The sequence below is a fragment of the Macrotis lagotis genome, chromosome 1 (genome assembly GCF_037893015.1).
Source record: "Macrotis lagotis isolate mMagLag1 chromosome 1, bilby.v1.9.chrom.fasta, whole genome shotgun sequence".
Classification (NCBI taxonomy): Eukaryota; Metazoa; Chordata; class Mammalia; order Peramelemorphia; family Peramelidae; genus Macrotis; species Macrotis lagotis.
The window spans coordinates 719,460,601-719,478,183 of record NC_133658.1 but is presented as its reverse complement, the minus strand read 5'-3'; the positions used below and the strand labels follow the sequence as shown (position 1 = coordinate 719,478,183).

The window sequence follows — 17,583 nt, the reverse complement described above, 5'->3', positions numbered from 1 at the left end:
CTCAGGAGGAGAAGTAAGAATGTGGATAATTAAGATAACAAGATTCAGAATATGGAAAGTCATGAATTGTTATGGGAAAAGGGAGTGATGGATTCAAAGTCAGAGAAATAGATAGTTTGACTAAGAGAATTAAGTCATAATAGATGTAATGGAATGTGATAACATAGAAGGATATAGAAATTGAAAGTCATGGTGAGAATGAAGAAGTTTTTTAGAAAGTGAAGCAGTGTTCACTTCAGCAGCACATATACTAAAGCTGGAACTATACAGAGAAGATTAGCATGGCCCCTGCACAAGAATGACACTCAAATTTGTGAAGTGTTCCATATTTTTGCTAATCAAATAAAAAATTGCAATGCTCAATAAAAAGAAAGTGAAGCAGAAAAAAGAAACAGCAAGTCAAGATCATAGAAGGTAATTTCAGAATTCATTATAATTATAATGCAGAGTTCGTGATATGATGAGAAGTAAAGTCTGGCTGTCCCTGTGACTGTGTGCAATGCACTAAAAGATATCAATCATAGGAGCTAAGGTTTCTCAACTGAGAGATCAAATTTTTTAATGATATATCAACATAGATATGAAAATCCCCAAATATGAAGACAGGTTTGGGGTGCAGAGAAAGACATCCAGGGGGTAAGAATCTTGGTGGAAAAAAAGGAATGATTGATAGAATGTAATGAGTTGGACAGAGCAATATGATAGAGAAAGAAATGAATTACATAACTGAAAAGATAACTGAATAATAGTGGCCTAGGACAAGTCTTATGAAAATTGAGAAAAAGAAACATATACCATTTGGGCAATCAACAGAAATAGAAGCTAAGTCAATTTTGGAAGAACAAGGACTATGTGTGGCAGTAGGGACAATGAGACCTCTGAATCTAGTACCAGGAAGGACTTAAACTGACGTAGGGATGTTGAAAGTAGGAATACGTATTGGAACCTTGATAAGAGTTGTTGTAACCACTTATAGGGCTGGACAGTGGTAATAAAGAGGCTAAAATGTTATTTTTCCAAGTATAGATCTGGGTACAAAACAAAGTAAATTATTCTTTCCTAACCTGGTTGCCTTGTGCTTATAGAAGGTTGTTGTTTTCTAGGCAGTAGAATAAGCATTGCCTTCACATGAACATCCTGAGGAAAACAGCCTCCTAATATCCAATCTCTAAGAACAGTTGTGTTCAGGGCAACCACCTTCATCAAACTGAGTGATGGCAGCTCCCCTCCTGTTCCTCAGTCAGGGAACACATTTTTTGCTTAAATCATCTGAGTTTGAGAACTTTTTATTTTAACTTGTTTTATTTATTGAATGGGGTTATTGACTAGTATTAGTCAATGTTTCCAACTCTTGAGAACATACTTGATTCTGGATATAAACATTACTCAGTAATTACTAGAGTATTCAGAATTTGCAAAATGTTCAGTATGATCACTTAGAATAGCTAATATTTAATCAACTATTTACCAGGTGCTTTTAATCTTGCCCTGCTTACTCAATATGCTCAAGTCATCCATAATGAATTAAAAAAAAAACTTCCAATAACTAACCTTCCTATCAAACTGAAACTATTAAAAAACACCTTATATGTTCTGATGTTTTCTCAGTATCAAACTCTCACATCATTATCATCATCATCATAATCATCATCATCTAATAATATATATTTCTATGGTGCTTTCCCATTCTAGGGGATTCTGACATAAAAACAACAATAGCAACTGACATTTTTGGAGCATTTTTAAGTCTGCAAAGTACTTAAATGTGCATATTATTTCTTGTCTCACAACAATTCTATAAATAACGCTGGCATTAATTTCCACATTATAATTGAACTTGGAATTGACTTCCCAACTCCACCTTAGGGTGACAATAATGGAAAGAGAACCTGGGTTCAAATTCCACATTTGATATTTGCCACCTGTGAGATTTGGAAGTCAGTTAACTTCTCTAGGCTTTAATTTTTTCATTCATAAAATGAGGGGGGGTGACTTCTAGGTCCCTTTCCATCTCTAAGTCTCTGAACCAAGGAACCACCCTTCCATCTTTTATGTAATACTATCTCAATACTCCTAGAAGGAAGGTACTATCAAGTCATTCATCTTTCCACTTATGTCATACTGCAATAATGAGGCAATAAACGCATTGCTCTAATCATATAAGAATAAATTGGTCACTGCATATTAAAGGAATAACACAGAATATTCAGTATTGCAAAATGATAATATTGCAAAATCATCACAGTTTTGGAATAGGTTCAAAATAGGTTCAAGAGAACTACAAATTTTATGTAAAGTTCAAGGTATGGTGGATAGGGAATAGATAAGGTAAATAAATAAAAAAAAGCAACTTGGGCTGATAATTAGTACATAAAATGTGTTGGTCACAGCAATGCCATAAATAAGGCCTTAACTGATCATAACTTGAATTATCAACTTATTGGAAATTAGCTCTGTTTCCCATTTTATTCATCTCATTTTAGATTGACTCATTTTATTAAAAAAGATATGCTTAAGTGAGTAATCAATGAAATGGAAATAGAAATCGGCAGGTGTCTGGTAGATTAGAGATTCTCCCTATACATGCACATTAAAAAAATCTTCCAACCAATACAACACAAGGTAACATATACTACTCAGAAAAGTATGTTCTAATTAATCCTTTCACCTCTAATCAACTGTGAGTCAGAGACAAATTCAGACTAGACTGAATTTTGTTAGAATGCTAATGAAATTATTCATCTTAGAAAACCTAAATGTCTAAACATATCTAAAATGTATTTATTTACAACATTTAAATTGGAACACTTGCATGTACAGTTATATCTGAAATAAAATAAAACAAGAACATAGGTAAAACAGTAAACAAGTCAAAGAAGTAAATAAGTCAAGTAGGGTATATGTTTAAAATTATAATTATGATTTTCTTTTGAAAAAATTGTTTTTTTTCTCTTATGACTAATTCAGCTACAAGGATATAAACCAAAAAACTTCATTTCTCTGTCTCTCTGCCTCTCTGCCTCTCTGTCTCTCTGTCTCTCTGTCTCTCTCTCTCTCTCTCTCTCTCTCTCTCTCTCTCTCTCCAGGTTAATACTTCAAAAACCCATGATTTCATTGACATTAGTCCTATCCCCTTCATTGACATAGATTGTAACCTTTCTATTACTCAGGAGACTTTTTTATGACATGCTATATAATTCTGTCATGTGAATCACTAGGTTCATTCTCAGAAGACAAAGAGCTAGTATAACTCAATGTCCATCTCTGAAACTTTTTACGTTGAAAGACTTTCCAGAGCTTTTATCATTCATTGTCAAAGACTTAGAGAATTCAGGGTAAACCCCATGCTCTGATTAAACATCAGATTAAGAAAATAACAACAACATTAGCAACATCAGCAATAACCACAACAGCAATAATTAACATTTTGATGAAGTTTTCAGGTTCAAAAAACAAGCCAGGTCTCTTGTGCTAAACACTTCACAAATATTATCTCATTTGATTCTCCCAAAAGTCCTGTGAAATGAGTATTGTTATTAGTATCCCCACTTACAATTGAGGTAATTTAGGCAAACATAGATCAAGTGACTTATCCAGGGTCACACAGCTAGTCTGAGGTTAGACTTGAAGCCTGAACAGAGGTGCCATGAAATGACTGGTACCTTCAAGAGACTATGGAGTATTACATATATACATACATATATATATATATACATATATGTATATATATACATATGTACATATATATATATATATATATTTTATAACTTTTGGGAAGAGACAATACTATAAGGTAAGCGGCCATGGACCTCTTGCCTTCTGAGCATGTTATGCCCTGTTAATACGGGCTTGCATTCTTTGCCTGACTAAACACGTTTCAATTTAGGTGAAAATAGAGTATTATTCCATTATCCTAGCATCCAGAATTTGTAATTTATTATTTCATTTTACTTTTCTTGTCTTTGCAAAGCAGTGGGGTTAAGTGATTCCCAAGGCCACACGGTTAGCAAATTATTAAATGTCTGAGGTCATATTTGAACTCAGGTCCTCCTGACTCCAACGCCAGTGTTATAACCATTGAGTCACCTAGCTACTCCCCAGCATTCAGATTTTGCAGTGAACCCAGCACTGATACCCTCTTAATAAACAATGATTTTTCTGGATTCAGAAGTAAAGATTCATCCAACATCAAGGCTGAATGTGGAGGTAAACTCGACTGACGCAGTATCATATAGAAACTCAAGTAAGTTTGCGTCCATTCTTCCCAAAGATTGAGGTGATATTAGAAAGTGTTTGCCTTTGAATTATTGGTAGGAAATGATTGTAATTTTGTTGTTGATACATCTTCAAAGTAAATATTCCTGAAAGATGTTGATTTTATGGAACTAGAATGCTAACACCAAAATCTAACATTGGAAGAAGTACAATTGGTGAGGTCTTTGACCTATATTGTTGAAGAGAGACATTTTCAAACTCTTTTGATAGCCATAGAACCCTGAGGGAGCATTATAACTCTAGGCTCCGGGATAGTGGATCTGAAAAATAATTACTATATATTTAAAAGAGATATGATTTATATAAGCTATTATTCCCTCTTGAATGATAAGATAAGTGTGTCATCCTTGTGAAGATGGGAGAAAGGGACTAAGGAAGAAGAGGCTTAAAGATCTAACCATGGGGATTTGTTTTTGTGAAGAATTGCCAATCTGACTCAGGGAGGTAAGAAAGGCTTAAATTTTAAATCACAGGATATTGCAAAACTTCACAAGTTATTACTAAAAGTTCACAGATGACTACAAAATGTTCACAGGTTAGGTTCTTTGGAGGAGCAAGACAGTGAGTTTCAATAGAAGTAAGAAAAGGGTAGGAGAGTTTGAGGAATCACATTTCTTTAGAATCAACTAGTTTCACAGCAAGACAAGCAGCATAAATAGTAGACAAGTAGTAGAGAAGGGTAAAAGGAGTAGGAGATTGAGGGGATGATGGTCTCTGCAGAGTGGTTTGTCTGCCAAAGAAAGGCAGCACCTCCACTGAGCTTTTAAGAACTAGGTGGGGGTGAAATATGATGATGAGGGGCAATAGCTCAAAGAGCAGAGAAGAGGCAATGAGGGCAGATCTGGGATGAGAGCTGGAAGGCGTAATCTCTTTATGCTTTATGTTGATAGGGGCTTGGAAGCTAGGTGGTGCAGTGGATAAAGCACCAGCCCTGGAGTCAGGAGGACCTAAGTTCAAATCTGACCTCAGACACTTAATAATTACTCAGCGGCCTTGGGCAAGCCACTTAACCACATTGCCTTGCAAAAACCAAAATAAAAAAGTTCGTTGACCTCTCTCATAACTTGGAAATGGGATGGGAGGAAGGGATTCATGGTCAGTATGGAGGGCATAGATTAATAACTATACAACAAACTTCTTTATCCAATATTTCCCCTTCTTCATTTGGAACTGTGGCATTACGCAACAACTGTTTAGATTAGCTAAAGAAATGAAAAAAAAAGTACTTTGAATTATAGTGACACTGAATATGAATCATGTTTACATGCATTAATGAGACTTGGCTGCACTTCAGATGGCATCTGTAAATTATTAAGTTTGGTCAGGCTTGTCAAACTCAAAAAGAAATGGATCCCTGTGGGCTACATATTGACTTGGAAAATCACAAATTAACATTTTCTATTTTATATTGTGTAAGAAACCAAGAACTCAGAACAGTCATTAGTGAAGAAGAGATCCTTTATTGAAACATTCGTTAAAATGGATGTCCCAAAAGGAAGTGGGCACATCTGGGTCACGAGATCATAATCTTTTATCTCCTATCTAGAAACACAAGTCCCTCCCATGTTTCCAATTGACTAGGCAGTGTATGGGACAAAGGCCTATCTGATGGATTCAATTATTTTATGTCATGCCTCTCAATTCCTTATCAAACCTCCCCTTTCCCACAATTTGATAACTAGGCCCATAAGAAACATTATACAGATATGTGAATCTGACTCCTAGACTAGCACTAGTTCATTCATTCACCAGTTCATCCAATATTCTCATTTTGTTGTCTCTTGCTTTCCTGTTTCAAGTTTCTCTACTTATCTATAGAGAAGGATTCTTTTTTGTTTGTGGTCAGATGTAAATTAGCTTGATTTACATGCTATAAACTTACATTCCTCATTTCTTGGCCTATGATTATACATCAATCCATTTTATAGCTTTTTCTACATCCTTCCTAATTTCTTAGCCTTTGATTATATATCAATCCGCTTTATAGTTTTTTCTTCATCCTCCCTAACTGTAAGGTGTAATCTCTGTAAGATATAGACCTCTTCAGGGGTGGCTAGGTAGCACAGTGGATAGATCATTGGCCTTGGAGTCAGGAGTACCTGGGTTCAAATCCGACCTCAGACACTTAATAATTACCTAGCCATGTGACCTTGGGCAAGCCACTTTAACCACATTGCCTTGAAAAATCTAAAAAAAAAAAAAGATATAGATCTTTTCCCTCAAATTCTCCTAACTAATGTAGAAATGAAAAGTAATCACTTATTACATGTTGTATTTTTATTTATTTTGTTAAATATTTCCCAATTCCATTTATTGTAGTTTATAGCATATTTGGGAGTTTTGTGGGTAGCTTGTTATCTCTGGGCTTTGAGTTTGACACCTCTCAGCTAAAGAACCTGAGTCATTTGAGAAGATGGAGCAAGTATGGAATTTCATTGCAACCTTAAAGAACAAATATAGGATAGAACTATGGCAGAAAATGGAGATAATAAAGAGAATTATTGACTCTACAGGCATCATCTAAAAGCAAAAAATTTGGAATGAGTATTTTGGACCTGAAAAAAAGTTGAATGTCTCCCTAACTTTTGATGCATGTCTTTCCATAGATGCTACAATATAATTTGCTATTTCTTTATCCAGATGTTTCTAATAATCTGAATTTCGTTCCAATCAAAAAAGCCAACAAAAAAGTTGTGCCTTTTTTAAGGTCATTGATTAGAAATATCCATGCATATAGCATTAGGCAGAGAACCCAGGATCTGCCTAATGGTTAAGAATTTTTCAACTAATTACTATGTGTCTAAAATAAACTCCTTAAATCCAAAGAGAAGGGAATCAAGTGCCTCTCAGTGGCCATCAAATTATTCCTAGGTTTAAAAGAACTAATTAGTGAAATAGGGTGTTATGAAAATCATAGCATAGTACAGCTAAACATAGCATAGCATACTTTGATATGTTACTTTGGAGACATTCATGTGTATTACCAAAAATACTCTATAGCACTGCTATTACTTTTAAAGATTAGATTGTATGCTAAGAATACTTGATGGAAGACTGGTATGAAACTATACCAGAGGTGTCAAACATGTGACTTCCAATTTGACCAAAATATATTAAAATTTAATTGGAAAATAATTAACAAAATAAAAATGCATAGAGCACAAATAATGTCAATTTTTAAAAAAATCAATATGTGGCCCACAGGGAGGCATCATGATTGGTTTATTTGAACCCTTTTCTACTTGAGTTTAACATGACTGCTTTATACCACTCAATAAATGCTTCTTGGAGGCAGCTAGGTGGCTTAGCAAATAGAGCACAGGCTCTGGAGTCAGGAGGACCTGAGTTCAAAGCCAGCCTCAGACACTTAGTAACTACTAGCTGTATGACCTTGGGCAAGTAACTTAATCCCATTGCATTAAATTAGAAAAGTTTTTTTAAAAAGTAGCCCAAGATCTTGGCTATGGAGTTTCCCATGCTTTGGCATTTTATATTTTTGTCTCGCAGTCTTGTGGGATTAATAAAATAATCTCCACCTTTTCTGTTAATTACTTGTCAATTGAGCAGACATCATTTCCTATTCTTCCATATCATTACGTGAACTTTGATTTACACATAACTTCTATTATTGTCCCTGACTTTGCATAACCCTAAATACTTATATTTGCTACATTGGCATTTGTATTAATAATTCTAGAAAAGTTTCAGCAAAAAATGCTTACAAAAGAACTCAAGAGGAAGTCACAGACTTTTGGGGCAGAGTCAAATGGCAGAGTGAAGCTAACATGCTCCTGGAGCTTTTACCTACCAAAAAAATGCAGTCTCTGTACTGACATACAAGCTATATATACCACCAAGAAAAAGAGTATATCCAAAGAAGTTTTTAATGGTAGATATCTTGGAGGGTCTTTAGTGAAGGTCTCTCTCTTTGTGGGGAAAGGGAAAGTAAAGCCTAGGAGCCAAGAGAGCAGGAAAGTCAGCAGGAGGCTTTTAGACACAGTGCAGTCCACATCCCAGCAGCTTGACCTCAGCAGAGGTTCCAGCACCTAGAGTAACAAGTCAGCAGGGAGGGTCCACACCTCAAACAAAAGCTGAACCCCAGGAACACTGGGGCGAAAGATAGGACTGGGTTGGGACCACCTGCTAAATCAGAACCTGGACAAAAGGGAGGTAGCAAACTCCTGCAAAGGCTAGATCAGGACTCCATAGGCAACATCTTGGCCAATGAAAAGCCAGGGATCAGTCCCCAGCCCCAGCAGAAAAAGCTTGGATCTACACTCCCTATACCCCACAAGTAGAGCTAAAACACAAAAATAGTAAAAAAGCTAAAAGAGCACTCACTATAGAAAACTACTTTACAGACAAAGATGATAACAATGCCAAGTTGGAAGAAGAAATCAGTGAAAAATCACTCACAGAGGAAGTCTCAAAAAACTTTATGAATTGGACTCAAATCTGAAGGTTCATCAAAGAGCTTAAAAAAGAATTTAAATACCATAGAAGACGGAAAGAAGAAAAATAGAAAAAAAGAAATGAGAGTCATGCAGAAACATTATGAAAAATTGACTCAAGAATTCATCATCTTTAAAAAAGGAAACATAAAAGATAATTGAACAAAATAAAACCATAAAAATTATAATTGAACAAATAGAAACCAATGAATCTACAAGATCTATCAAACAAAATAAAAAGGCTGAAAAAATTGAAGAAAACATAACTACCTTTTAGGAAAAACAAACAACCTGAAAAATAGATCCAGGAGAGAATCTGTGAATCATTGGAATACTAGAAAGTCTAGATAAAAAAAAATAACCTGGAAACTACCATGCAGGAAATTATTATGTAAAACTGTCCATACCTGCTAGAACAAGAAGACAACATAACCATTGAAAAAATACACAGAATCCCTCCAGAAAGAGACCGCAGGATAAAACTCCAAGAGCTGTTATAGCCAAATTCCGGAACTCTCAAGTAAGGGAGAGAATGTTGCTACAAGCAGCAAAAAGAAAACAATTTAAATACAAAGGCAACAAAATCAACTCACACAGGATCCATTAACCTCAACACTGAAGCACCAGAAGACCTGGAATACTACATATAGGAGGGCAAAGGACCTGGGATTACAGCCCAGAATTTACTACCTTACAAAATTCAGCATATACGGTCAGGTGAAAAGATGGATGTTCAATGAAAAAGAGGGCTTCTGCAATTTCCTGACACAAAGACCAGAACTGAACAGAGAATTCTATGACAAAATGCATGATTCAAAAATGGCATTAAAAGGTAATTGAAAAGGGGAAGGAAAAACAAAACAAATGTTGGTCAAATATAACACATCAAATTGTATTATAACCCTAAAATGGAAGATATAACACTTCTAATTCTTGATAACTTTACTTCTCTTAGTATACTTAAAGGGTCAAATATAATTGAAGAGATTCAACTTAGAGGATATGGGTATAGTTTCATCTTGTCTCTCCATTGAAGAGGTCTAAGATGGCATCATTATGTTAGAGATAAAAAGCCCTAAGGAAAAGCAGGGGTATTGACTCTAAACTTAAGTGTCTCATTTTCCTTTGATCCACTTTAATTCTGCTGTGTTGAGAAATTTTCTCTGATGATGGCATCATAAACTAGGTGGTCCTGAGTCAGTGTCTCCCATAACTTTACAATCATTTGTAAAATTCTAAAGTGAGACCTCACAGCCTCCCAGTACTTAGAGCCCTTTAAGATTTTAGTAATTAATTAAATCAGGGTTTCACTTAATTGCTTCAATTAACAAGGGGTTAAATACCCTGGAGATGGGTATAGTGTGAGAGAAAATAGGCCTAGGGGAGGGGTACAAATAGTTCAAGAAATGGTTTTTAGCTCCTGATGATACTTTGGCTCTTGAGGAGGATTTGTGTGCCCTTAAAGGGTACTTGTAAAGGGGGTAAGGTAAAAAAAGATTATAATTAAAATTTAATGTAATTTGAGATAATGCTGCATATGAAGCAATCAAGCAATCAATCTGTGATGATATTCTGGCAACATTATGAGCTTATCAGGCAATCAAATAATCAAACTGTGATTGATGATACCTGATTAATAGTACTTGAAAAATAAATGACACCAGGTGAAGAGGCACAAAGATTTATAATTTAGATGGAAAGAAGGGAGAGTGGGAACACTGAGTAAATTCTAATCAATATTTGACCCAGAGAGGGAATAACATTCCCACTTAGATCTAAGAATCTATTCTAATCTACAGGGAAGGGGGGACAGGGGAAGGGAAAGATAAGGGGAAAAGAGACTGATAAAAGGGAATGCCAAGGTATAAGTGAAAATAAACTGAAAGCTAAATTGTAAAAGAAAAATTAAAGGGGAAAGGGAGTAAAATTATGGTGAGGAGTAATAAGAGGAAAGGAAAGATAAAAATATAATTGGAGAAAGATAGCATAGAGGGAAATACAGAATTAGTAATCTTCACAGTAAACGTGAATGGGATGAACTGTCCCATAAAAAAGAAGTGAATAGCAGAATGGATTAAAACCCAGAATCCTGCAATATGTTGCTTACAAGAAGCACATTTAAAGCAGAGAGATACACACATGGTAAAAGTAAAAGGTTGGAGCAAAATATATTATGCCTCAGTGGAAGTAAAAAAAAAATCTGGGGTAACGATCCTAATCTCAGACAAAGTAAAACCAAAAATCAATCTCATTAAAAGGGATAAGGGATGCATCTTCTTAAAAGGTACCACTGGTAATGAAACTATATCATTGGTAAACACATATGCACCCAGTGCTATAGTATCTAAATTCCCAGAGGAAAAGCTGAGTGCATTACAAGGAGACATAGACTGTAAAACTGTAATAATGGGGGACCTCTATCTCCCTCTCTCAGAACTAGATAAATCTAATCACAAAATAAATAAGAAGGAAGTTAAGAATGTGAATGAAATGTTAGAAAACTTAGATATGATAGACCTCTGGAGAAAATTTAATGGGGATAGAAAAGAATATACCACTGTCTTGGCAGTACATGGCACCTCTATCAAAACTGACCATGTACTAGGGCAAAAAGAATTTTATAATCAAATGCAGAATGGAAGAAATAAAAAACTCACACATCTCAGACCATGATGCAATAAAAATTACATGTAATAAAGGGTAATGGAAAGATAAACAAAAAAACAAATTGGAAACTAAATAACTTAATCTTAAATAATGAGTGTATCAAACAGCAAATAATAGAAATGGTCAATAATTATAACCAAGAAAATGATAATAATGAGATATTATACCAAAATTTATGGGATTTAGCCAAGGCAGTTTTGAAGGGGAATTTTATATATATCTCTAAAAGACTATATGAATGAAACAGAGAAAGAGGAGATCATTGAATTGGGTATGCAACTGAAAATACTAGAAAAAGAACAAATTAAAGATTCCCAGTTGAATATCAAATATGAAATTCTGAAAATCAAGGAAGAGATTAATAAAATTGAAAGCCAAAAATACTCATTGATCTCATACATAAAACTAAGAATTGGTTATATGAAAAAAGTCAATAAAATAGACAAACTTTTAGTTTATCTGATTAAAAAAGAAGGTAATCAAATTAACAATATTAATTAATTAATTAATCACCAATGAGGAGGAAATTAAAGAGATAATTTGGAGCTACTTTGCTGAACTATATATATCAATAAATTGTATAACCTGAGTGAAATGGATGAATATTTGCAAAAATACAAACTATCCAGATTAACAGAAGAAGAAATAAAATACTTGAATAACTCAATTTCAGAAAAAAGAAACTGAAGAAATGATCAATAAACTCTCAAAGAAAAAGTTTCCCTTTCTAGATGGATTTAAAAATGAATTCTACCACAGATTTAAGAAACAATTAATCCCTATTCTACAAAACTATTTAAAAAATAGAGAAAGAGTTCTGTCAAATTCCTTTTATGACACCAAGATGGTGCTAATACCTAAACCAGGAAGAACCAAAAGAGAGAGAAAATCACAGACCAATCTCCCTAATGAATATTGATGCAAGCAATAAGATTATATAACAAGTTATTACTAGATAATATAACATGATCAGGTAGGATTTATATCAAGTATGCAGGGGTGGTTCAATATTAGAAAAAATATGTTCAACATAATTGAACATACCGCTAATAAAACCAACAGAAATCATATGATTAGCTCAATAGATGCTGAAAAAGTTTTGATAAAATACAACATCCATTTCTATTAAAAATACTTGAAAGGTTAGGAATAAATGGAGTTTTCCTTAAAATAATAAACAGCATTTATATAAAACCTTCAATAAATATTATATGTAATGGGAATAAACTCAAAGCATTTGCCATAAAATCAGGGGTGAAACAAGGATGCCCATTATCACGATTATTATTCAATACAGTATTAGAAATGCTAACTTCAACATTAAGAAAAGAAAAAGAAATTGAAAGAAACAAAATTGGTAATGAGGAAGTTAATCTTTCCCTATTTGCAGATGATATGATGGTATACTTAGAGAACCTGAGAAAATCATCTAAAAACTTACTTGAAACAAATTCAGGAAAGTAGCAAAATATAAAATAAATTCACATAAATCATCAACATTTCTATAAATGAACAACAAAGTCCAGGAGCAAGAGATAGAGAAATTCCATTTGCAGTAAGTATAGACAATATTAAATACTTGGGAATCTATCTCCCAAGACAAACACAGAAATTGTATGAACACAAATATAAAGAACTTCTCACCCAAACAAAGTCAGATCTAAATAATTTTTAAAATGTCAGTTGCTCATGGTAAGGTCAAGTTAATATAAAAAAGACAATTTACCCAAATTAAATTACTTATTCGGTGCCATACCAATCAAACTGCCCAAATAATTATTTTACTAAGCTATGAAGAAACTAACAAAATTCATCGGAAGAACAAACGTTAAGAATAGCAAGGGAATTGATGAAAAGGAAGGTGGCCTAGATCTAAAAAATACTATATCGGGGCTGTCATCAAAACTGCCTGGTACTGGTTAATAAATAGAGTGATGGATCAGGGAATTAGGATAGATTCAAAAGAACCCACAGTAAATGACTACATCACCCTACTGTTTGGCAAACACAAAGACATCAACTTCTGGGCTAAGAACTCACTATTTGACAAAATTATTGAGAAAACTGGAAAACGGTATGGCAAAAAGTAGGCATAGACTCACATCTCATACCTTATAATAAAATAAGGTCAAAATAGATACAGGATTTAAGCATAAAGGGTGACACCATAGTTAAATAAATAGGCCAAGAAATACTCTATCAGATCTATGGAAAGGGGACAATTTTTTTTTATCAAACAAGAAATAGAGTACATTATAAACTGCAAAATAAATGATTTTAACTTTATTAAATTAAAAAGGTTTTGCACTAATAAAATCAATGTTTCCAAAATTAGAAGGAAAGCAGAAAGCTGGGAAACAATCTTCACAACTAGGAGTTTTGATAAAGGTCTCATTTCTCTTTTCTCTTTTTTAACTTGACTCCTTCCAATATGGTGCCAACTCCATGTGGCTGGATCCACATGGGGGGTCTAAGTCCAGTCTTATTTTGTGGCTCTTTCTTTTTCCTTTCCTCTTTTCCCTTTCTTAAATGTGAACTTTTAGTAACTAGTGAACATTTTGTACTACCCTGTGAATTTGTGCAATTTGTGAATTAAAATCTAAGTCTTTCTTACCTCAAGGGTCAGACAGTTTGTTTGGGACTTTTTCACTTAGAACAAACCCAATCTTTAAACCCCCTCCTTTTCCCTGAGGGCATTTTCCCATTTTCATTATCAAGGGGCTATCATCTCCAGCCACTTGACAATCTATAGTCCATAATTCATGCCAACCCCTTCCATTGTACCCTATTTTTAGTTCTCAGGTCTGGATAATTTTAAAACTTTGGATAGTCCTGTTGTCTAAATCTAGAAATGAGTCATAAAACCAAGATGGTTGGTATGATGTAAAAATTGGGGGAAAATAACCTGGAAAGTAAATGAGAATTGCCTAGCATATATCTGAGAACAAAATTGACCCCATATGTACAAATGCATTCCAAAAAGCCTTATGTAAGTGCAAAGAATAGAGGTGAGATGAGAATCTGATTAGAATTTGAAAACAAATTGGCTACATATTGGGAAGTATTAGATTAGGAACAGGAAAAGACTGAGTGAAGTTATGACTAACTTTAACTGAAAATTAATGAAGAGTATGAATCATCCAGTGTAATCATTCACACTTTGGGCATTTGGGGGGAGGGCAGAAGACAGTCCATACTTTTTAGGTTCTTAAAGGAATGTAATGTTCAGCAGAATCCCAAACTCAAATGCATTTTTCTGAGCTTTTACTAAAGACATCTTTACTGAAGAGTACAAATAAGATCTGAATTTCCAGTTAGCATCCTTCCAAGAGAAAAATATACAGATTTTCTGAGAACTACGTCTAGATCTGTATGTTTACAGAAAATATTTCACCACAACAGATTCATTTAATAATATAATTAATCTGTTCATAGAATACTCTATAAATGTGAATCGTTATCTGTAAAAGCATTGGTATATTGTGGCTAAAGGGACTGACCCTGGATTCTTGAAGACCTAGACTTATTAATCTTAATTATTATAGATTATATCATATTATATCATATTATATCATATCATATCGTATCGTATCATATCGTATCGTAACATATCATATCATATCATATCATATTATATTAATTATATTATATCATATCATATCATATCATATTATATCATATCATATATTATATTGTATCATATCATATTATATTACATTACATTATATTAATTACATTATATTATATTATATTAATCTCTCAGTGTCCATGGAAACAATCTGAGATAAAGATTTACAAATGGCCCATCTATTGTCCATCTGCATCAGTTAAAGTAGTTTCCACATGAGAAGTTCTTAGGGTTGATAAAAATCACTTCTGAATTAAAAGATTCATTTGTTGAGGATTTTGTTGCTGCTTCTACATGACTGTGTTTCTCCTAGTCTTTTCCCTGTACCCAACAGATAAAATTACTGATGTCTACTGAATCTATGTGACATCAGTTAACTCAAGTGGGCATCAAAACATACATTCTTTCCACTTCATGGTAATTTCAGAACCAATTTTTCTATTTTGGGCATGTAAAATAGACCCTTCTAAGCCAATGGTGATCAATCAGATAAACTGAATTTTCTGCTGAATTGGTTTAAAAATGTTTTTAATTAGATGCTCCATAAAATCCTGTGAAAGTAAGTCTGATTTAAAACTACAGATAATTACAATAAATAATTGTACTACTCAAAAACCTAGATATTTAAATCTAGCCATATTTCAGCAAAACTATCCTAGAAACAAAATATCAGTTATGGAAGACTTGGATGAATCTATCCCCAACAGTGTCTCCATCTGGCAGCCTATCTTTTGAGACTTATTTCACACTGTTTTCTTTCAAACACTCTGCATTCCAGATAGTAATGTACCTGTAAATGGTGGTTTGGAAGGAGAGGATGATAGAAGTTTGATGTACTTTTAAATCTAATATGCATTAATATTTCCTTATTTTCTTAAGCAACAATCAAAAATAAATAAATCAACCAAGACCTGATTTCTGAGGTTTAATTGCTCACAGTGAAAATTTAGCAATTGATTTTTGTGAGAGACCTGACTTGGCTTCAACACGTCATCCTTGATTCCAGTTAGATTAGCTGATGTGCTGTTAACTCTTCATTTCATAGTCCACTTCTGTGTCAATGTACCAGCTGGTCTTCCTCAATTTACACGACTTAGAAGTCTTAGTTTCTTTCAAGGATCTTTTCCTTAGAAAGTTACTGTGGGCATCTCCTGACAGGTAAACTTTCTTGATCTCCTAGGAGATAGTTCTCTTTCTTTCTTTCCTCACATCATCTAATATTAATTTAGTTCTTTAAACTGTTGTATCTTGAAATAGAAAAGGAACAAAAAGAATGTTGATTTTGATTTTGAATCCTTGATGTTGATTGTAGTGCCACTTCCCCAGTGGGCTTTTAGTAAACCCTTGTTGAATAGAATTGAATTAGATTAAAAAAAATTCATTTAGTTTATAATAGACTAGAATAATTAAGCAGACTCCTGTTTTAGTGCATACATTGACTGCTTGGATTTTCCATATATTTCAATCATCTGTACCTTCATAGTCTCACATTTGGATTCTGAGTAAGAAACTATAATGTTGGAGGAGAAATATTGTCTAGTTTTTCCTCTTTGAGCCTGTGACTCCCTTCCCATTGTGCAGTTTAACCTTCTCAAATGTAATTTCATGGGATAATAGAAAACAACCTCAGCCTCTACCCCTTACCCCTCCTCTACTTTCCTGGTTTTTAGCCTTCCAAAGTGGATGTGTGACTCCAGTCATAAACAAGTGGGTCACTACTTGACCTCCTCCCTCTGACTCCTCCCTGCATAGGAGAAGTGCTATTTTTCCTATAAAAGTTTGGTCAAATCCCTCCGGTATAAGCCCAGTCACTTCTTGTGACTGTTTCCTTTCTCATTCCTCTTTTCTCTTTCTTAAATATTTTTGCTGTCATTATTTTGTGACCATTTAGTTTAGTAACTTGTGAAAATATTTTGTGCAACCTGTGAAATTTAAGCCTTTCTTATCTACTTGAGTCAGAATGGTAAGTTTTTCACCCTAAACAAACAATCTGTAAACCCCAAATTCTTCCCATCTCCAGTAAGTTGGGAATATAAAATAAAGCCATAAATATTCTCCCCTTTACAAGCTAAAAATTAAAATTTCTTTGGAATTCCAAAATCTTGAGATGTTCTGTTCTATTTCATTATACCTATGTTATAGTCCAGGGAAAAACTATAGCAACAATTAAGGAAGAGATTGCCTTTTCAGAAATGCTCCATCTTCTGTCTTGTACCCCATTCCATATCTGAACTCTCATAAAAAAATTTTATATGTGAATTAATTTTAAAGCAATAGGCCTTTTACTCAATTACGTTAAGAGAAGTTAAATTTTGTTTTTAAACTATATCTATAACTATATATATATATATATGTATTTAGTAAAATGTCTTTATTCTAGAGTTTCTTCCGTCTAATGCTCACTTTCTTCTCTCTTGAAGCCCATCACTATCTATTCTAAAGCATTCTATGCTTACAGTGTTCTAGGTTACAAAACATTATTTTCCTTAATTAGAATTTCCTTACCATGGCATCAGAGATGGGAAGTCAGTTAAATGGGATACTGTCTTTTCCATTATCGCA

The 17,583-nt window shown here is 33.8% G+C and overlaps 1 non-coding gene across 1 annotated transcript; it reads left to right on the top strand.

The window, feature by feature from the left end:
- Window positions 1-226: 226 nt before the first annotated feature.
- On the top strand, window positions 227-333 carry LOC141510354 (U6 spliceosomal RNA). Its single transcript, XR_012474851.1, has one exon. It is a non-coding gene; the product is annotated as a U6 spliceosomal RNA (small nuclear RNA).
- Window positions 334-17,583: the final 17,250 nt, after the last annotated feature.